General features: G+C 43.2%; 1 protein-coding gene and 1 non-coding gene across 4 annotated transcripts in view; both read left to right on the top strand.

Annotated features, from left to right (window-relative positions):
* The window catches only part of LOC126336397 (protein quick-to-court), a 334356-nt gene that overhangs the window by 189417 nt on the left and 122627 nt on the right, over positions 1-22312 (top strand). The window lies entirely within an intron of this gene.
* Trnat-ugu (transfer RNA threonine (anticodon UGU)) lies at positions 8891-8964 on the top strand. Its single transcript has one exon. It is a non-coding gene; the product is annotated as a tRNA-Thr (tRNA).

Genomic DNA, 22312 nt, shown 5'->3' with positions numbered 1-22312 from the left:
ACTTTAAATGAAACGCACTTAGGTTCAAACGGCTCTAAGAACTATGGGACTTAACATCTGAGGTCATCAGTCCCCTAGACTTAGAACCACTTAAACCTAACTAACCTAAGAACATCACACACATCCATGCCCGAGGCAGGATTCAAACCTGCGACCGTAGCAGCAGCGCGGTTCCGGACTGAAGCGCCTAGAGCCGCTCGTTCACAGCGGGAAACGCACGTAGGACTGAAATTACAGATTCACTAACAGCACACTGCAGCACACATTTATTTATTTATTTATTTATTTACGCTCATCGCCAGGTGATGTTTGAAGTGATCGCTGTCTCAAGAATGTACGGATGCCAGTCACTGAATGCTGGCCAATGTTCTGACTGGACCAGAGGTGCGAATCTTCCTACACGTCGGTCAGGGAGCATGAAGATGGCGTAATATATCGCCGAAACCGGTACCCCAATAAAACAAGAATTTGGAACTTCAGACTCTGAACAGCCGAGGTCCCGCAACCATCTGTGAAGAGATGGACGTACAGAGGCTGTCAAAGAACTGTCACGTTACTCTGTGTTTTGCGTTGTATGTTTTGGTGATTGCATACTGCAGGTTCTGTCGTGTTTTCGAACAAATAATTATATTATTCCTCTATAATGAGTCGACGGAGAACACGAATCCCACACCTTCCTCAGTCCTGAGCTGAGTTTTTGTGAATGATGTGTTTATATTGGAGGGCAGTCCTGGCTTCCATCCTGGCCACAAGGTTGGTAAGGAGTTTTCATGGTAGGGCGTTCCATTCCTCTACTAACACTGTTAACGTCTGCCAGATCGTCGTTGGTACATTTGGACGCAACCCCAACGCATCCTGCACGTTTCCGAAGGGATTTAAGTCGAGGGAAAGGGCAGGTCAGCCCATAGACCGAATATCCTTTCGTTTCAAGAGTGCTTCTACATTCACTTTTCGATGCAGTGACCCACTGTCATCCATAAAAATTAAGTCGAGGTCGAATGCACACCTGAAAAGACGCACGCAGAGAAGCAATACGGAGTCAACAACAATGTTGACCGGTGACTGTACCGTATACAAAGATTTGAAAGCCAGTACGCCTATGGAACATATGCCCCTCCCCCATCATAATACGAGGGTAAATCAATTATTATCCTCAAAGTAATTATAAAATTGTATTGTAATCAAATAGGAAACTTACAAGAACATCATTTTTCGACAGTCTCCTTGCGTTTCAACGTACTTGGTCCATCGTTGTACGATGCCCTCATAAAAGAAGGTTCACAGTTGAGCTGCGAGCCAGGAATGCACCGCTTCTTTCACTGCTTCGTCCGAGGCCAGTCGACGGCCCCTTAATGCATGTTTGAATGGACAAAACAAGTGGTAGTCAGAAGGGGCAAGATCGAGACTATATGGAGGATGATCCAACACTTCAAATTTGAGTTTCTGGAGTGTTTCAGTAGAATGGGCAGCAGTATGGGGACGGGCATTGTCGTGCAACAATACAACATCTTTCGACAACAATCCTTGGCGTTCGCTTCGAATGCCAGGCTTTAGCCTGGCAGTAAGTATCTCACAGTAAAGTACACTGTTTATTGTTGTGTCCCTTTTCCCATAACGTTCCAGTACTGGATCTTGTGCGTCGCATAAAACCGTAACCATCAGTTTCCTTGCGGACGGTTGTGTCTTGAACTTTTTCTTGCACGTCGATTTTGGATGTTTCCATTCCATACTCTGCCGTTTCCTCTCCGGCTCGTAATGATGGATCCATGTATCGTCACCAGTAATGATCCTGTCTAAGAAGTTGTCCCCTTCGTTACAATAGCCATTCAAATGTTGCAGATGCCCAAGCGCATTTGTTTTATGCAACTGTGAGTTGTTTTGGGATCCATCTTGCACAAACCTTATGAAAGCCACTTCTGTTGCAGATGATTTCGTAGGCAGAACTGTGACTAATTTGCAGACGATGTGCCACTTCGTCAATAGTTAATAGTTTAAGAGAATCATTTCATGTGAACGCTCAATGGTTTCTTCATTTGTGGTGGTAAACGGTTGTCCGGCTCCTTCATCGTGCGTAACGCTTGTGCGACCATTTAGGAATTTTTCAATCCATTCATAGACACTCAGTTGTGGCAAAACACTGTTCCTGTACTGAACCGAAAGTCTTCGATGAATTTCGGTCCCTGATAAGCTTTCCGACCACAAAATATAGATCACTGAACGTTGCTCTTCTTTGGTGCAAATAGACAAAGGAGCAGCCATGATTAACAGCACTGCAGCTATAACGAAACTAACCTAGCAGTTTGAAAATTTACAAAGATATAACAACAAATAAACAAAGCATGCATCATCAACGGAAAACGACAGTACCACCAAAATAAACAAAAATATAACTAAATTGCGGATGATAATTGACTTGCCCTCACATCTGGACCACCACAACTGCCATGTTCGACAATGTTCTCCGTTGCATCACGAGTTCCTATCTCTCGCCATTTAAGAATAAGTTCACCATTGTCGAACGTGATCGATTGCTGATGCAGGTGTTATGGTACCGAATGAGTTGGCGCTGTGGTTAGCACATTGGATTCACATTCGGGAGGACGACGGCTCAAACCCCGTCCGGCCATCTTGTTCTAGCTTTTCGGGATTTCCCTAAATCGCTTCAGGCAAATGCCGAAATGGTTCTTTTGAAATCGCACGGCCGACTTCATTCCCCACCCTTCCCTAATCTTTTGGGACCGATTACCTCGCTGTTTGGTCCCCTTCCCCAAATCAGCCAACCAACCAGATGTTATGGTGTGGTGAGGCATATTGTTGCATAGGCATGCTGACCTCCAAATTTTTAAACACTGTACATTCATCGGTCAGCGTTATATGAACACGTGTTTTTTCACCACGTGCAACTTTTCAGAAGTGCATTCGCCCTTAACATAATTTCTCTGGATGACAGTGCACGAGCGTGTCGGACAGCGCAAGTGGCGGACCTCTTGGAACGAGAGGATATTCGGCGAGTGGACTGGCCTGACAGTTCCGCGACTTAAATCTCATCGAGCACGTTTGGAATGCGTTGGGCAGACGCATTGGAGGACGTCCAGATGCACCAACGACCATCTGTCAGTTGTCAATCTCGGGGGCGAGGGAATAGAAAACACAAGATCTGGTTACCAACTACGTGGCCAGAATGGGAGCACATTGCACAGCATGTGCTTCTGTCCGTGGCGATCACAGACCCTATTAAGGATTATGTTCCCCGTTTCGTAACGTCCAGGAGAGACCCCTCACGAATCGTGGTGACTTCTGTGTAATTAAAGTTTTTTAATAAAAGTGGCATTTTAGTTCATATAATTCTGTGTTTCTTTCACTTCTGGAATATACTGTACCCGTTCTTTCTGTGAATGGCCCAAGTTTTTACTTCCTTAACGTCTGCGCACCAGTATATTTATTTAAGTACCACAAAATGTTATTCCATTCTACATATAAATATGCAGTCACAAAGTTTTCTTATAATTCTGCTAATTTTACGGAATTTTGGTTTTTTGTTGTTGCGGTCTTCAGTCCAGAGACTGGTTTGATGCAGCTCTCCATGCTACTCTATCCTGTGCAAGCTTCTTCATCATCCAGTACCTACTGCAACCTACATTCTTCTGAATGTGTTTGGTGTATTCATCTCTTGGTCTCCCTCTACGATTTTTACCCTCCACACTGCCCTCCAATACTAAATTAGTGATCCCTTGGTGCCGCAGAACGTGTCGTACCAAGCGATCCCTTCTTCTAGGCAAGTTGTGCCGCAAATTTTTCTTCTCCTCAGTTCTATTCAATACCTCCTCATTAGTTATGTGATCTACTCCCATAATCTTCAGCATTCTTCTGTTGCACCACATTTCGAAAGTTTCTATTCTCTTCTTGTCTACGCTATTTATCATCCATGTTTCACTTCCATACATCGCTCCACTCCATACAAATACTTTCAGAAATGACTTCCTGACACTTAAATCTACACTTGATCTTATTAAATTTCTATTCTTCAGAAACGCTTTCCTTGCCATTGCCAGTCTACATTTTATATCCTCTCTACTTCGACAACCATGAGTTATTTTGCTCCCCAAATAGCAAAACTCATTTCTTAATCTAATTCCCTCAGCATCACCCGATTTAATTCGACTGAATTCCATTACCCTCGTTTTGCTTTTGTTGATGTTCATCTTATATCCTCGTTTCAAGACAGTGTCTATTTCGTTTAGCTGCTCTTCCAGGTCCTTTGCTGCCTCTGACAGAATTACAATGTAATCCGCGAACATTTAAAGTTTTTATTTCTTCTTCATGGATTTTAATTCCTACTCCGAATTTATCTTTTGTTTCCTTTACTGCTTGCTCTATATACAGACTGTATAACATTGGGGGGAAGCTACAACCCTGTCTCACTCCCTTCCTTTTCATGTCTCTCGACTCTTATAACTGCCATCTGGTTTCTGTACAAATTGTAAATAGCCTTTCGGTCCCTGTATTTTACCCCTCCACGTTCAGAATGTGAAAGAGAGTATTCCAGTCAGCATTGTCAAAAGCTTTCTCTAAGTCTACAAATGCTAGAAACGTAAGTTTGCCTTTCCTCAATCAATCTACTAAGATAAGTCGTAGGGTCAGTATTGCCTCACGTGTTCCAATATTTCAACGGAATCCAAACTGATCTTCCCCGAGGTTGGCTTCTCCCAGTTTTTCCATTCGTCTGTAAAGAATTCGTGTTATTATTTTGCAGCCGTGGCTTATTAAACTGATAGTTCGGTAGTTTCCACATCTGTCAACACCTGCTTTCTTTGGAGTGGAATTATTATATTCTTCTTCAAGTCTGAGGGTTTAACGAAAAAAAATGTATCGTTGCATCGTTGTGATGAAATAAAAACTTATTCGTTAGCGTAGGGTATAGTAGCATATTACGGCGCTTTTAAATACATTTAAGTTCAAAATTACTAAAATCAAAAAGAAATTACTTTCATTTTTCTGAGCGTTACTGACACTACTTGAAGACTGCTTTTCCCAAAAAGATTCTACCAACTACTGGGAGCATATAGAAACACATGATTCAAAGAAAGCACGTGGTCTAAAGTATATGTCACAATCTGCAACAGCAAACTTAGGTTATTCTCTGAGCTAGAAAAAAATTAGAGTTGGGTGTAACATAAACACTACGTAAGGACTGAGGCGGTTACAACAAAATATTCGGAAAATATTACTGAGCAGCCACTGAATGTTTCTCGGGTTCTCCCAGCGCATCTTCAATACGTCAAAAATCTACCGCTATGTTCCACTTAAATGCCGAAATTTCGTGGTGACACGCCCTAAGGTGCCCAGTCTGTGGCAGGATGTAAACAAACAACTCGGCCTGGTCATTGTACTGTGAAACCGTCGGCTGATGTCATCGTTTGTTGGCGCTACTGGGGTGTGGCATAGCTGTACAGACAGCTGTTCGCGAGGTAAACATTGGAGGAACGGCGTAACCCGGTAACACAGTGGAAGGTCGTTAACAGATAGCAGCCGGGGCAGCAGAACACCGAGGGAATGGAGGTGGGTGCATTGCGCTCCCTGTGGGAAACGGATCGAGGGGGGCAACGGGGCCTCAAGTAGCGGGAACGCTATCACCGGCTGCTCAGTCGACGCGCGCAGTCCAGCTGGTCTGGAGCTGTCACCGCACCAGCCGGCGGAGCAGTCTCGAGACTGGCCAGCCTAGGGGTGAGTACAAAGGCACCGCTCTACTATTTTCTCCAACATCTCCGTTACGACGCTAGTGAACCGAGGAACGTTCGAGCGACGAAATAATCGTTTCACTAGCCTTTTTGACTCAGTGACACAGTGGTAATTTTCCAGACTGCGGACCAAAAGTCAAGTGTTCGGTTCCCGGTCATCTCTAGAATTTTTCTCTCTCGATTACTATACTTTGTCCATCATAAGACTAAACCTGATGTAAACAAACATAAACGCAGTGCTTGGTCAGCAGCCGTAGTATACGTACACTGGTACTGTTACGCTCTTGGATGTTGATCCCACTGGACGGCCGATGTGACCGACCGGTTCTAGACGCTTCGGTCAGTCACTGTAACCATTTAACCACGACACCATTCTATTCCCCGTTGCTCTACATTCCACTTCTTGTTCTTGGCTGACTCTGCTTCCTGCTATGTAGTGAAACAAGCGCGTGGAACATCGTTTAGCCGGCCGGTGTGACCGAGCGGTTCTAGCTGCTTCAGTCTGGTACTGCTCGACCAATACGGTCGCAGATTCGAATCCTGCCTCGGGCATGGATGTGTGTGATGCCCTTAGGTTAGTTAGTTTTAAGTAGTTCTAAGTTCTAGGGGACATGACCTTAGATGTTAAAGTCCCCTAGTGCTCAGAGTCATTTGAACCACTGTACGTATCAGATATTACTAACAAGGGAAACTCCCCATCGCACCCCTTTCAGGTTTAGTTGTAAGAGCTCCCCAGTAGACAGCCCGTCGAAAACTGAACACAGATCAAGCGTGAAAACAGGAATAAGGTATACGGGACTTCGAAAAAAAGCAAAATAGGACCAGTAAATGGTTCAAGAACAAAAATTGCAATATAGAGCACCCGGGAACAGAAATGGCGTCGTGGCTGAGTGGTTGCGGTGTTGGACTGTCACGCTGGTTTTTTCGCTGTTCGCTTTATTCAAATTTGTGTCTCTCTCGTGGTGTAATGTTTGCTTGCAGCATAGAGGTGTTCGGTACGGACCTATAATGACAGTTGATTCTGTGCAACACTATTGCAGCCTAAAGCAGGGGGCTTTCAAACGGGAACCGCAAACGTATGATGACAAGGCGACAATTCAACTGAATCATCCACCGGAAAACACGCATGTTATGTAAGGCATTAGCGACAGTACGTATGTCATATAACAGTAATCTCTTATAAAAGCATCAGATAAATGAGTGAGATATGCCTTCTTGTCCGACATAGTTGTTCGTGTGAGTGTGTGATATCACTCCCAAGGAAACGATGAAAACACAATAGTTTGTCACATAAGCTGCAATAAGTGAACGCAAGAATTTCACAATCACGCAGTTTGTCTGTGCTCTGTGAAAACGTATGCTTCAACGCTTTTGATGTCGAGTACCGTTTTGGGGAAAAAAAAAATGGCTCTGAGCGCTATGGGACTTAACATTTATGGTCATCAGTCCCCTAGAACTTAGAACTACTTAAACCTAACTAACATAAGGACATCACACAACACCCAGCCATCACGAGGCAGAGAAAATCCCTGACCCCACCGGGAATCGAACCCGGGAACCCGGGCGTGGGAAGCGAGAAAGCTATCGCACAACCACGAGATGCGGGCCGTTTTGAAAGTTTCGACTCTTGAATTCCTTTGTTATAACATAGTTCAGACCCTTTTATTTGTTGTTTTCATTTTTGTGAGGGGTCTATGTGGTTACCCGCCTGCTCTCACTACTCACATTTATTTGCGATGGTTACGTGTTCTTACCAAATGACTCATATTTTGTAGCAATGTATAGTATGACAACTGTCAAAATTACAGAAAGAGAACAAACGTCTCAATGACCGAACGGACAGTTAATAATGTTGTTAAAAAATGGTAAGAACGAGTTTTGAACACGGCTCGCCCGCTTGGTAGTCAGTCACTGTAACCATTTAACCACGACACCATTCTATTCCCCGTTGCTCTACATTCCACTTCTTGTTCTTGGCTGACTCTGCTTCCTGCTATGTAGTGAAACAAGCGCGTGGAACATCGTTTAGTCGGCCGGTGTGACCGAGCGGTTCTAGCTGCTTCAGTCTGGTACTGCTCGACCAGTACGGTCGCAGGATCGAATCCTGCCTAGGGGATGGATGCGTGTGATGACCTTAGGTTAGTTAGGTTTAAGTGGTTCTAAGTTCTAGGGGACTGATAACCTCAGATGTTAAGTCCCATAGTGCTCAGAGCCATTTGAACCATTTTGAACATCGTTAAAAAGTGGCCAGAAACTGGTTATTCGTAATCTTTTTCATAAGTTTTATAAAAAGCTGTAGATTAAGGTTGTTTAAATTAACAAAACTTAACAAATTAAATTTTTAGGACTAAAATAAAAAATCAAATAGTCTTTATTTGCACTATGTCCATTGTTTTATACTCCAGATGTGGTCTCACACGATCCGGAGTGATAAGCATTGTAGAAACATGGAAAAAAATTAGCACAGCATTGAGCACAAGGTACTAATTCTACATTTTTACAATTGCTGTCGTTCCACTGCAATGTGAACTCAGCAGAACTGATCTGCAGCCAAGTTAAAGGATTTTTCGCGAGAAATACTGTAACAAGACATTTCAACTACCAGATGTACTGGACCAAATGCCGGAAGCTTTGTCACACGTCACTGCCGAACGCTGGCGGGATTCAGAACATTAGGCTAAGTCACATAAAAGGAAAAAACGTTGCGATTGAGTTGTTGATCGCCAGTTGCGCTTTTCCAGTACTGAAATTTATTTCCCCTATTGGGATACGGAGAGAGTTCAAAACTACCAGATGACTGTAAGTAATACCTTCAGTGGCTTCAATATTTAGCTATACAATGAAATCCCTACAATACGTTTTTGCGTCACACACAGCTCGCTCAGAAAAATTACCCCGTGTTTCAGGAATTTCCATCGCACCCTTTTCTTTTTTTTTTTTTTTTTAAAAAAGTTGCAGTACTATGCTAGCTAAGAAGAGAGCGTGTTATGCCTTCCGTCTTGTCACCAAGAAATGTGCGTTATCGCTGGAGTTTTTACGGATTTATCCCTTGCACGCTTCCCGTGAGACTCACATTCCCAACTGTCCACAATTCTACATATGTAATGAACCTTATAGACATTTGCCCATCCACTCATTACTCGCGCAGTGTGTCCTCGGTGGCTCAGATGGATAGAACGCCTGCCATGTAAGCAGGAGATCCCGGGTTCGAGTCCCGGTCGGGGCACACATTTTCAGCTGTCCACATCGAGGTATATCAACAACACCTGTCGGCAGCTGAGGGTTTCAGTTAGTCATCATATATTCCAGGGAAAAGCTGCGCGGTCATCAACAGTATTCTGTTCTTTCGAGAACAGTTGCTGTCTTCATATATGTAGTTAAAGGCTGCCCAGCCACTGACCTTCGTCTGTGCGAATGCGCACAGGTTGCCCAAACTCTTACGGGAATCGCCAAAGCGTGCGCGAGTAATGAGTGGATGGGCAAGTGTCTATAAGGTACATTACATATGTAGAATTGTGGACAGCTGGGAATGTGAGTCTCACGGGAAGCGTGCATGGGACAAGTACCTGCAGTGTGTCCTCGTGGCTCAGATGGATAGAGCGTCTGCCATGTAAGCAGGAGATCCCGGGTTTTTACGGATGTTGGTTCCTGGTTCATTCTGTTTAAAAATTAAATGACAGTTGAATCTCTCTCTCTCTCTCTCTCTCTCTCTCTCTCTCTCTCTCTCTCTTTTATTTTTTTTCTGCAGCTGCTAGCATCACTGCGTGTTAGTTGCAACAGCTGGCTGGCATGTGCTGTCCTAGTTAAGCGCCGGTAAAGCTGTTGCCCCGTACTGTCGCTCAGGCATATGCGCATAGCACACATCAGAAAACGTTTTCTGACCTACTTAACTGTACATCAGACGGTTTGGCTTCTGGTGCACGTGAAACGAAATCCACTGAGATTCCGGTTTATTCTTATTGTGGGCGCAATATAGAACTTTGCATCCGCATGACGAAGCTGAGTGAGCAGCAGTCGTTTCCTATTTACAGTGTTTTTTCTTACGGCATCACAGTCCGCGGAGATGTGTAAACCGCCTACACTTGCTACCTCCCCCTCCCTCTCTTGCTGCTGCACTTTGCGTGAATCCGAAGGCGAGTCTGCATCAGAGCATGGAAGCCATACGATGCTCCGATAGCAGCCGAAGGGTTTACTAAGGTTGCGTTAGCACTCGCACCAACAACAGTCGCCAGACATCGTCCGATAGCATGGCCACGGTGCGTCCGACTTTTTCGCGAGGTCAAGGAGGTTAGCTTCGAATCTACTCCATATATGAAGTAGGTTAGATTTTAACCCCCTAAGGTGGAATGTATACCGCGACGCCTCAGTGCTGGGAGATAAGTGCTGCATTGCGGCTTTTGCTATTAAAAAGATACCAAATGCGCGTAATTAAGCTATCTCTGTCTCGAAAAGAAAGTTGCGAGTACTGTACACGGTGTCTTAAATCGTCGGAGTAACCGTAGAGGTGGAGGAAGAAACATTCTCTTACATACTCGAGATGATTCGTGGTGACCTTTAAAAACCCAGGTTGCAAACACATATTTATTTGAAACTGTGCAGTAAGTCGTCAGTTAACCTCCAGCATTCGTGGTGTGAAAGACAAACATGGAAACACACAGTACACAACATTTGCAAAACATTTCATATAACATAATCACCACCTTATTAGCACAAAAACGCCATTAAGCACTAATAATAATTTCTAGACAGCTGATACCCATTACCTTAACCTAAATATAAGCATAAGATACCTTACTCTTCTCACTTGAACATACACAAAAGTCGTGGGATATCACCTGAAATAGTGTCAGATTTTCTTTTGCCTCACAGAGTGTAGCAACTCGACGTGACGTACCATTGACTCAACAAGTCGTTCGAAGACCACCAGCGAGAATATTGAGCCATGCTGCCTCTATAGCCGACCATAATTGCGTAAGTGTTGCCTATGCACGCTTTTGCCCACGTACTGACCTCTCGACTGTTCGCCCCCGGTAGCTGAGTGGTCAGCGCGACAGAATGTCAATTTCGGGTTCGATTCCCGACTGGTCCCGAATTTTCTCCGCTCAGGGACTGGGTGTTGTGTTGTCCTAATCATCAATATTTCCTCCCCATCCACGCGCAAGTCGCCGGCGTGGCGTCAAATCGAAAAACTTGCACCGGGCGAACGGTCTACCCGACGGGAGGCCCTCGTCACAAGACATTTGCACGCACCTCTCCACTATTTCCCATAAATGTTCGATGGAATTCATTACTGGAGACGCGGGTGGCCAGATCATTCGCTCGAATTGTACAGAATGTTCTTCAGACCAATCACGAACAATTGTGGACTGGTGACATGGCGCCTTGCCATCTATAAAAATTGCATCGTTGTTTGGGAACATGACAACCATGAATCGCTGGAGGTGGTCTCCAGTTATCCGAACATAACATTTCCCAATCGATGATCGGTTCAGCTGGACCAGAGGACCCCATTCCATTACATGTGAACACAGCCGACACGAGCCTGCTCCGTGCCATGTTGACAACTTGGTTCCATGGCTTTGTGGGGTCTGCGCCACTCTCGAACCCTACCATCAGCTCTTACGAACTGAAATAGGGGACTTGTCTGACCAGGCTACGGTTTTCCAGCCGTCTAGGACCCAGCCGATGTGATCACGAGCCGAGGGGAGGCGCTGCAGGCGATGTCGTGCTGTTAGCAAAGGCACTCGCGTCGGTCGTCTGATGTCATAACCCATTAACGCCATGATGTCGCCGCACTATCCTAACGGATACGTTTGTGGTACTTCTCACATTGGTTTGTGCGGTTATTACTTATCTGTTAGCACTAACAATTCTACGCAAACACCGCTGCTCTCGGTCGTTTAGTTACGGGCATCGGCCACTGCGTTGTGCATGGTGAGAGGTAATGCCTGAAATTGGGTACTCTCGGCACACTATTGACACACTGTTGATCTCAGAATATTGAATTCACTAAAGATTTCCGAAATGGAATGCCCTATGGCCTAGCTCCAACTACCATTACGCGTCCAAAGTCTGTTAAGTTTCGGCGTGCGGCCGTAATCACGTCTGACCCTTTTCATATGAATCACCTGAGTACAGGTGACTGACCCGCCAATGCGCTGCCCTTGTACACCTTGTGTGCATGATACTGCCGCCATCTGTGTGTATGCATATCGCTAGCCCATGGCTTTTCTCGTCTCAGTCTTATTACATTTTGAGGTTATAATGTACGCCTAAAATTTGCGGTAAGATTTTGCCTAGTTATGGCTTTCCCATAAAACTTCTATATCAGTCCATATCAGTCTATATCTCGTGGTCGTGCGATAGCGTCCTCGCTTCCCACGCCCGTGTTCCAGGGTTCGATACCCGGCGGGGTCAGGGGTTTTCTCTGCCTCGTGATGGCTGGGTGCTGTGTGATGTCCTTAGGTTAGTTAGGTTTAAGTAGTTCTAAGTTCTAGGGGACTGATGACCATAGATGTTAAGTCCCAAATTGCTCAGAGCCCCCACCCCCACCCTCCTCCCCCCACTTGTACTAAACCTCCAGAAATGTCTCAGTTCATTTAGTGAGTTCGTAGAGGATGAAATAAGAAGCATACAGTATAGCAGGCCGCGCTTTTCCTTCGAAGTTTTGCGGAGATTAAGACAATCCGCCCTTGGGCTACCTTACTAGGGAGTCGTCGTGTATGATACTTTCCACCTGTTTTACCGAGAAGCTGTGGGAAGTTTACGTCCCTGGCAGTATCAGCGCCGTCGGAATCCCTGTAAAGTGTGGTTCTTCTTCCAGTAGTTGTAACTGAGGAGCAGGAAGCTCTATTATTCGAAGTAACATTCAGAAGGGATGCCATTGTGGTTACTAAATACCATAAACTGATAACATCGACACGATTAATAATGAATAACTGAAAACTAACAATTTCCTGAGAGCATGATCTTACAACAGAACTAGATCGGGAGGCATCCCATCGGCAACTGACTACTATGGCGCGCAGCCTATGCCTCGTAATTAACCTCGTGATATTTCGTAGCCGTTCGTACATTTTACGATGGATGAAACATTCTTCCTTCCTTTACTTACTTATTTATTTATTTATTTTCTGGCGTTTCAGTGTCGTTATAAGAAAGTACTTATGGTTTGTAGGCCCCTGCTAATATCTATAATAGAAAAAGCAACTTTTATTAGCAAATATTTATTAAGCACGATTACTTGCATCGCGCCAGAATAACTGCTTTCCCTAAGTACGTACGTTGCTGCTGACGTAATGGGAGTTATGACTAGCTGCAGCGCCCCACACCACCATACACTTGCAACAACATATGGTCCACCGGCTCCTACAGCCGGAAATCTTGCTCCTAACTGTGCATTCTGCATTATCGCTTTACTCACTGAATACTGACATACTTGCAATTACGACACGAAATTTTAGAACTGGAAAGTAAGGGAATAAAATGAAGCTTGAACACGGGGCCGTTTCCACCTAATAGCCAAGACAAGGCGGCGAAGTTTTAGGGATGACAGAGAGCGGAAAAAATTGATTTAAAATGAAAACCGCGAAAAAATTGGGCAAATGAGGAGGAAAAATTGGAAAAAGAGGAAAAATTTAAATACTGGATTGTTTTCAAAGGCACACGGAACAGTTGCTTAATAAGTCTCTGCTTACGTCGACGAAAGTAAACACATTGCCTCTACCTACCTCAAAACTAAAGCAGCCGCTGATGAGTGCGAAATGGAAACAACGGAAAGAGCAACTGCCTTTTCACAACCAAAAAATCTGTCCCTCAGCGGGTATGCGAATCTGGACCCATCTCGGACGAATGATCAGAAAGCAGTCGAGTAGGCCACTGCGGCTAATAAAAGTCGTAGCGTATGTGAATCTATGGGAAGATTTAATCAAAAGCTGTAGTATTCAACTAGAAATTGCAAACAAGTTGCCATTCATTTATTTAATTGCAAGAAAGCGGGTGCTGAAAAAGATGAGATTATTGCCGAAAAAGATGATTCATTCCTCTTTCTAAAAATATTTCAATTAAAACACAAACGAAATAACACCACTATTATCCATATGGCCTAAAGAAAAAAAAAACATGTGTGCCAGAAAATAGTTAGTCAGCTACATTTGTCCATTACTTTGCAATAAAATAAATAATTGATGTTAAATTTGGATCCACCGGTATATTCAGTAGTTCTGTAATTTAAAATGTTCCTACTTCAGTTATTTTAGAATCTTTCAGAAATTGAGGACAAAAAAATAAGAAATCGTCGTTTGTGCTCCTTAATCAGTTTTAAAGCAGTTAAGGAGAAATTATGAAAGTTGAAGCCTGTCACCAGCAATGAGGACGCCTGGTCACGTAAATTTAATGATTAGAAGTATAATAGGAGATTTGGATTGGTGTGCCGTTGGACGTTAATGGAGGAAGGGGGGGAATGGGGAGACCTATAGTAGTAAGAAAGAGAGGGCGTCATTTTTTCAATTCTCGCCTAGGGCTGCAAAACACATAGCAGCGTCCCTTCCACACTTCTCTGCAACTCGTCCGTCTACACTGTCAACATCAAGGCTACACTCTCAAAGCGGCTGCAACTTTCTCTGTATATACTGTATTTAATCACCATAAGAAGGCGACAGAACTTTCTGTTAGCTTTATCTCACAAGATGACTACATTTTTAGCCTAGTAAGCTAAAATGTTGAGAACCAGTTTTTCTATTTAACTTTGCGGTTTTTTTCAATAGTTGTTGGGATACCTACTGTCCCCCTATTCAGTCATTTCTGGTTAAATTTACTCCGTAACAATGTTCTATCTTCATTTCATATGTTTGTATTTGTGTAACGTCTTTCCCACGGGGCCTCACAGACTAAGGCGATGGAATGGTTAAGGCAATGGACCAGACTGCGCCCCGCCGTATTTTATGGTGATATGCATGAAGCGACTCACCGTCGAATCCAAAAGCGCCAAGTAACGTTAAGAACTTCTTAAGGGGGGAAACCATATTAGGAGGTTCAAAACGCCCGATTTGTTTATTGCATAATTCGTTAGCTTAACTATCCAAGAATACGATGTCAAAATTTCAAAGCGAAATTAGCATTCGTTTAGATTTTATGAGCAGAGAACCGAGTGCACATCTTCCAATATATGTGAAGATTTATCAAGGAATGAATTACTGGAGAGATGTTTAGGTGGCCACCCACAAAATGCGAATGAACGTTTTAATTCCAATATTTGGCGATCAGCTCCTAAATACTTGCACTCCGCACTAAAAGTCGTTGAATTGGCTTCGTAGTTTGCAACGGGCTTCTTCCATGAAGGAAATTCATCCCTTTTGATAGTCATGAATGAGGCAGGAATTGTAGTGGGCACCCAAAATTTCAGTTATGCCGAACAAATGGATAACCAGTGCGTGAGCCGGCAGAATCGACGTAGTTTGTTATAATCGAAGGAAGGTCGGAAAGCACTGCTGCCAGCGTATGAGTAAGGAGGATGATAACTATATGGTGCTGGAATCTCAGATTAATCAGTAAGCATTTATTAACATTATAGTTAACTTACTTGAATTTCTAGTTTCTGAGAATTTATTTTTCAAGCGCGTTTATCTCAAAATGAGTTTTTTCGCATTTGAGTGCAATCTAACTCAAAAAGTATAGGACCGATCGTTATGAAAATTGGTAGTATGATTCTTTATAAAATTACAAATTATATGAATCGACTTCTGAGATGATATCATGATTTTAAGTCTATTTTCTTTGCATAATTAGAGAAAAAATCGTGAAAATCGAATTAAATTGTTCCAACGCCTGCAAAGTCTTTAATTTTCATTATTTTCACCTGCATTGAGGTTCATATTCCTAGAAAATAAGTTATTAATGAAAAATTTAAACATTTTTTATTTCAGATGAAAATCCGAATGGCTACACTGCACGAAAATTCTAATTAATTCTTCCCACCCAAAAAAATCCCAAAAAATCAGTGTCAAATAGCCTCCTAATGTTGTTTTCCCTTTGAGAGTCTAGTTTTCCTGCTCAGTAACTAATAATTAAATATTTTAAGATGCGCTCATTTCGAACTGAAGTTGGTGAATTCGGCCGGGAGCTAAGTGAAGTAGGCTGTTGGCCGCCTACCTCTGGGGGGAGACGGTTGAGAGAGGCACGCCACAGATCGTACCCTCCTGGCGGACTAAAACGACGAGGGTCGGTGTGCTGGTCAGCCTGGATGTTGTTTTTAGGCGGTTTCCCACCTCACAATAGGTGAATACTGGTCTGGCACTCACGTCCCGCCCCAGTTACATGATTCGCAAACATTTGGAAGACGATTTTGCTTCCGTGGTGTTCCACAGCCTCTAAGTGTTTAATAAAAAGAATACATTGTCCATTGTAGTCTTTATTGTGCGTTATTAAAATCGTGCCATTACCAAGCGCCTGAAATAAACCATGGTGGAAGAGCGTCACTCGTCTGCATCCATCGTTATATATATAAATCAATAACTAACATTAACATAACCATACTTACAGTGCAATAACATTACTTATATTTGCTATGCCATGTGTTGCATATTGTACTCACCACATTCTTTTATGTCACATACATAAAACTAGAAGTCGTACTCCAAGGTAACACACTTTAAGTGCTGCAGCCTGTAAACCTATCAATGGCTATGTACAATTGCATTGCATTTACTGCTGGCGTGCTAGACTTAGTTGAAGTACTGTATACTCGGTGACCAAAGGTCATTTAAGGGCATATATATTCTTTACAGTACATTATAATCACTTATGAAAGTGTAAATATCATGAAATATTATTATTGGCGTGCCACACGTAACTAAAATATCTTAAGGTTACCTGCAAATGTACGGAGAGCAGAATATACTTAGGATAGGCAAAATAATGTGAGCACCCGAACTTACTTGGGAATGGTTTATTATAAGGAGTTGGGCCCCCATTTGCCCGTAATACAACCGTGATTCTTCTTGGATTACTGGCATATAATGGTTGTATAGTCTCCAGTGGAATGTTACGCCACTTTTCGATCAGAACCTCTTCTAACTCCTGTAGCGACGAGGGAGGCGGAAATCTGCTCCGGAGTCTGCGCTCCAATACCGCCCACAAGGGTTCGATAGTGTTCAAGGCCGGGGACTGTGCTGGCCAGGAAGACGCTGCAGTTCAGATGGGTGCATTATCGTCCTGAAATATGGCATCGTTGTTGGGGAACAACATTTGAATCATAGGGTGCACCTGACCGCATAAAATGTTTAGATAATCAATCGCTGTAGCACGGCCTTTGAGAGTAATGAGGGGATCATCAGAATACCATGATAGCCGGCCGCTGTGGCCGAGCAGTTTTAGGCGCTTCAGTCCGGAACCGCGCTGCTGCTACGGTCTCAGGTTCGAATTCTGCCTCGGACATGGATGTTTGTGATGTCCTTAGCTTGTTTAGGTTTAAGTAGTTCTAAGTCTAGGGGACTGATGATTGTCAGGTGTTAAGTCCCATAGTGCTTAGAGCCATTTGAACAATTTTTCTGAATACCATGATATGGCTGCCCACACCATGACACTTCCACATTCATGTTTAACCGTTGGAATCAAGCATCCAGGATTGTAGGCTTCTTTTGGCGTTCTCCAGACATAAACCCGATGTTATAAATATCGAAAACGTTCACTCGTCGGACCACATGACGTGTTTCCACAGATACGTCGTCGAGGATTTGTGCTCCTGTCACCATGTTCTACGCTTCTTTGCGTTGGTTGTCGTCACTAATGGTTTTGGTATAGCAGCTCGTAGAAGAATATTCGCTTTATGGAGTTCTCGGCGGGCAGTGTCGATAGAAACGGGGTCTGCAGTCACTTTAGTCGCCATAGTTTTGTGTTGTGTGGAAACACAATTTGTGTTAGCGTACGACGATCTCTCTCATTTAGTTTTAATTTGCGCCCACTATTATGTTTACACGATGATGTTTTTCCATGTTTTGTGTAGGTTACGTTTAAGTAGTTTTAAGTCTAGGGGACTGATGACCTCAGGTGTTAAGTTCAGATGTGTGTGAAATCTTATGGGACTTAACTGCTAAGGTCATCAGTCCCTAAGCTGACACACTTCTTAACCTAAGTTATCCTAATACACACACCCATGCCCGAGGGAGGACTCGAACCTCCGCCGGGACCAGCCGCAGCGCCTTAGACCACTGGACTAATCCCGCGCGGCTGTTAATGGTAGAGAACGTCACAGTTATTCAAGGTGTGGACTGTTCTGTCCAATTTTTGGCCTTCATAATAGGTCAACTTTCGTAAAAGCCATATTAAATAATACGAGGCATTTCTAATGGCCGCGCGGGATTAGCCGAGCGGTCAGAGGCGCTGCAGTCATTGACTGTGCGGCTGGTCCCGGCGGAGGTTCGAGTCCTTCCTCGGGCATGGGTGTGTGTGTTTGTCCTTAGGATAATTTAGGTTGAGTAGTTTGTAAGCTTAGGGACTGATGACCTTAGCAGTTAAGTCCCATAGGATATCACACACATTTGAACATTTCTAATGTAAATACGGCAAGAACTATCTGGACAGCGTGCTGTGGCCTGATTAAGACGTATTTCTGTAGCTTACTCATCATTAGAATCTAAATTATACCAGTGCAGTCTTATATTTCTGCCAAACGCTTTACCAGATACGCTGTAGCACACATTTCATTCGATGCTATTAAGGATTTAAAAAGAGGCAGTAACAGCAGAATTTGTCAGTAAGTAGAGCTCACTGATATCTAACGTGCACTAGTCATTCCATATCACCTGAGTAACAAATCCATCAGGGACATTTCAACCCCCCTGTAGCTGCCCAAGCAGACTGTTGGTAATTGGATTGTGAAACGGAAACGTGAAGCAACAACCATGGCTAAACGGAGAGCATTCTGACGTCCTGTGCTGACTGACGGAAACCATCGAGCAATGCGAGACGGTAGTTGTAAGAAAGAAAAAAAAATCGCACGAAATGAGCGGAATGAATCTCTCGTGAGCTCCTAAGTGCCACGAGTAATCCAGATAGCACAGTCAGTGACTGTGCGTAGGAAATTAAAAAGACAGGGGTACGGTGTAAAGTGTAAAGAGTGACGCCACGGGACGGTGTATCATTGGAAACAAGTGATTTGATGATTAATGTTGCCATTCCCTGTGGAAATCCAACGGAAGGGTTTGGGTTTGGCGCGTACCTGAAGAACGTTGCGTGCCATCAAGTTTGGTGCCAATACTGCAGTACGGAGCAGGTGGTGTTACGGTAAGACGGTGTTTTTCAAGGCTGGGGTGTGTTCCCCAAACTGCGTTTGCGAAAACGCTAAATGCGGAAGGATTTGAGCGCACATAACAGTATTGTATACTGCTGCTGCTTACAACAGAGCAGTAATTCATTTTTCGTGATAATGATAATGTACCTTATCATGAAGCAGCATCTTTTACGCAATGCTTTGTGGACAGTAACGTTCCTGAAATGGACTGGCCTGCCCAGAGTTCCGACCTTAACCCAAGGTGCATCTTTGGGATGAGTTAAGCGTCGACTTTGCTCGAGACTCCAGCGTTCAACCTTCCCTGGTTTCCGCATTTAAGGAAGAATGAGCCGCCATTACTACACAGGGACTGACACTAAGACTGTTAATGTACTCAAAAAAATATCAGTATTCCAATATATCGATGTTTAGAAAACAGTATATCGATGTTCAAGAAAACCCCATTATCGGCTCTCGATATACCGAAACCTGGATATCAGTATATCGGTAGACAAACGAAAAAAATATTTACATATCAGCCTATAAAATAATCAACTGCACATTGTAAATATACTGCTGGTTTTAGATCTGTATGTTTCAGTAATGATCTATTATTAGATATTCTGTACATCAAAAAGCTAGCTGCATGCTTATCACCCTTACGATCAACAATTGAAAAGAAAACGATGTTCGGTCGCGCTTGGCGATAGACAGTTTGCTAACAATGGTAACTCATTAAAGTGGCAGAATAAAAAGTGTCCAGTTGGTCCGTCTTTCGGTTTCGTCACATTGGATTTGTCTGAAACACTTCATGCCAACTTTCCTGTTTTTTCATTTCTGCAAATGCCAGCGATCTTATAGTTGTAGTGTGAAAAGTTAAACGTTGCAATTTCTGTTGGCAGCTCGGAGCGCCGACTACGTTAACATACTCCCTCACACGTCTCCGCGCACAGCAAAAACCAATCTTGTCATTTAGATTATCGTCATGTTTCTGAACAACTGTTTTTGAAGAATGCCGATGTCAAGACATACCCGCACTTGTTGCGTTAAAAATAGTTCGGAGTTGTTCTTAGTGCCACCTTTGCTTGGTTCACATAGTCAAGAGAATAAGTGAACGTGATGGGAGCTCAAAAATTAGCACGACTCCTTCACGCCGTGATAGTAAAATTATGTTCTACTAAAATTTCAAAAGAACACTTTTATATATTTACCGAAAAAATATAATATAATATAAAAATATTGGCACTATATTGTCATAGCGATATATCGGGGAAAAATATATCGCTGTTATATATCAATACTTTTCGAAAAAATATTTTTGTATCGATATTTTATCAACAGCCCTAATTGACACTCCTCTGAAACTGTCCCCAGCAAAATTTAAGCAGTCATAAAGCGAAGGGTGGACATACTTCATATTAATTACCACTAATAGGTGTTCGGATACTTTTGATGGGACAGTCACGTAAGTTACTTTTTTGTGAGAAACTTCTAACAGTTTTCGTGGTGAAAGATAATGAGACAGCGACAAAATGTAATCAAAAGAATTTCCTTCTTCTTGATTGTCGTTCTCGATTCTGTAAATAATAGTCAGTACACCATTACGTATTTACAATGCTCTAGTTCTTTCAACAATACCTCCCGCCGGAGCTTCAAGTCATTCCTCAGGCTTGTGTGTGTGTGTTGTCCTTCAGGTAAGTTAATTTAAATAGTGTGTAAGTCTAGGGACCGATGACCTCACCAGTTTGGTCCATTAGGAATTCACAAACATTTTTAACAATACAAACGCATCTCGGTTCGTCTTAACCATCATTGATCAGGTTACAAACAGTGCTGTCATCTCATCCATTTTTCTGATACTCACTCATCTTTTTTTAAGACACTCGGAAATTCACCGCTCGACTGTTCGACTTTATTTCATCTCACGGCTGTGAAATTCCTCTTGTCAGTTGGAAATGACTAAAAACGATTAAAATTTGGAAGCGAAGGGTACCTGTTTTCACAATCTCTCTGGGAATAGTGTGAATTTAGTTCTGTCCGTTTTCGTGTTTAAATCTCTGTACATTGTGTTTCCGAGGCGTAGATAGAGAATCAAAACTGTGTTTACCTTAGCGAATGTGAAATAAGATTTAAAAGCCACCCACTGCCGGTACTGTGACACGGATTCATGCCCATGTAAACTGAAGAACCTGTGGACTTAGCGCTTGCTCACTTCTATTTGAACTATTTGGGTTTCATACGAAGAATTACTGATAGGTCAACTTTTATGTCGTATTGTTACATTCTAAACTGGCAAGAGAAATTGTTTTTGGTAATTTACAACTGACAAGGAGTTCAGAGCCGTGAGATGAAATGAAGTTGAATAGTCGAATGACGACTTTCCAAAAGTGTGATAGAAAAGTAGAGTGAATCTCTGAATAATGGATGAGATGAGTACACAGTTTGTAACTTGGTAAATGATTGTTAGGACGAACCAGGGGGCTTCTGTTATTAAAAGAACAGTGTTACTTAAGATCTGTAGATTTTTAAAATACGTATCTTTCGTTGTGTCTAGGATCACGTAAGTTGAATCACCATCCCTGAAGGTTACTTATCCACGATAATCAGACTATAAACATGAAGAAGAAATAAGAAGAGAGGTGACCAAACCGAACCTAGATTACACGGCGGAAACATCTCAACTCCACGTAAATTTTAAATCTGTGTTTTAATCAGAGTCCGGTGTTGTACCGGTCTCGCAGTGCTTGTCCGACCCTGATTTCGCTCCCCTCCCTTGTCTTCCAACGTAACGCTCTCCGAGCAGTCGGGATGAAGTCCATGAGTAATTTGGTCAGCTGTTGTACACGGCGTGGATGCAACGACGACAGGAACAACGCGCTCACTCCTTTGTTTGTAATCGGCCATTAGGCGGCGTGGCCCCGGTCACGAGTCATTGGCTGCAACGCCGCTGTTTACGACCGGGCCGCCGTTCTCTTGCGGTTTCGAGTTTCTCCGTGGTCACCTCTCCGCGTTGGGTGCAAGAGTCGGGTTTCTCCCCGTAACAGAATATTCTAAAGAACTTGTCAAACACTGCGGAAACAACTGTACGCTGCTTGATGGTCAAAAGTGAACCGTTTACTAATAAAGTCGTGACAGCTTGAGATCTATCAGAGGAAACTATGGACGCAACGTCCGATAATGCTGACAGATAAAGTATTACTGTTTCCTGTTACACTGACTTTCGAAATTGTATCCAAAAGTTCCCAAAACTGATTAATGTAAATTCTTGCTTCTTACCTAGATGTTGTTTTGTACCTTCAAAGTAGTC

This window comes from Schistocerca gregaria, chromosome 2, assembly GCF_023897955.1.
Source record: "Schistocerca gregaria isolate iqSchGreg1 chromosome 2, iqSchGreg1.2, whole genome shotgun sequence".
In the NCBI taxonomy this organism is placed as follows: Eukaryota; Metazoa; Arthropoda; class Insecta; order Orthoptera; family Acrididae; genus Schistocerca; species Schistocerca gregaria.
Note: the sequence above shows the minus strand (reverse complement) of the source record. Positions and strands in the feature narration are given on the sequence as shown.